A 1,050-nucleotide genomic window follows, 5' to 3' on the forward strand; every position below is an offset into this window, starting at 1 on the left:
CAGTTATGCGAGAATCTGAGCCTTTAGATTTAATACACTCAGATATATGTGAATTAGATGGAATGTTAACTAGAAATGGTAAATGTTATTTTATCACTTTTATTGATAATTGTTCCGATTTTACTTATGTATATCTTATAAAAAATAAAAGTGAAGCACTTGACATGTTTAAGTTATATGTAACTGAAATTGAAAATCAACTCAACAAGAAAATAAAGAAACTCAGAAGCGATAGAGGCACTGAGTATGACTCTAACATGTTTAATGATTTTTATAAATTAAATGACATTATTCATAAAAGAACTGCACCATATTCACCTAAAATGAATGGTAAAGCTGAAAGAAAGAATATAACTTTAACTGAATTAGTTGTAGTTATTATGTTAAGTTCTAGTGCAACACCGTCTTGGTGGGGTGAAATTTTATTAACTGTATGTTATGTGCTAAATAGAGTCCCCAAGAGTAAAAGCAAAATTTCCCTATATGAAATTATTAAGAATAAACAACCAAACTTGTCTTATTTGAGAACTTGGGCGGGGTGAAATTTTATTAACTGTTTGTTATGTGCTAAATAGAGTCCCCAAGAGTAAAAACAAAATTTCCGCAAACATTGAGTCTAATGAATGTGTATTCATTGGGTATGCTGTAAACAGCAAAGCGTACAAATTTTATGACCTTAACGCAAAACTGATCATTGAATCTAACGATGCTGACTTAAATGAAATGAAATTCCCTTTTAAATTGAGGAATAGTGGGGGCACAATAACTTGTCACATACTTATGATTAGGAATAATGATAATAACGATTAGTTATAAATAGAACCTAGAAGAAGTAAGAGAGCAAGAACTATTAGAAAGTATGGACCCCAAGAGTGTTAAATTCCCTTTGACTTCTTTGGATGCTGATTTGTGGCAAGAAGCCGTAAATGATGAGATGGATTCTCTAGAGTCTAACAAGACCTGACATTTAACTAACTTGCCTCCTGGCTGCAAATCTATTGGTTGTAAGTGGATCTTGGAAAAGAAACTGAAACCTGATGGCACAGTGGA

This window comes from Lupinus angustifolius, chromosome LG03 (genome assembly GCF_001865875.1).
Source record: "Lupinus angustifolius cultivar Tanjil chromosome LG03, LupAngTanjil_v1.0, whole genome shotgun sequence".
Lineage (NCBI taxonomy): Eukaryota > Viridiplantae > Streptophyta > Magnoliopsida > Fabales > Fabaceae > Lupinus > Lupinus angustifolius.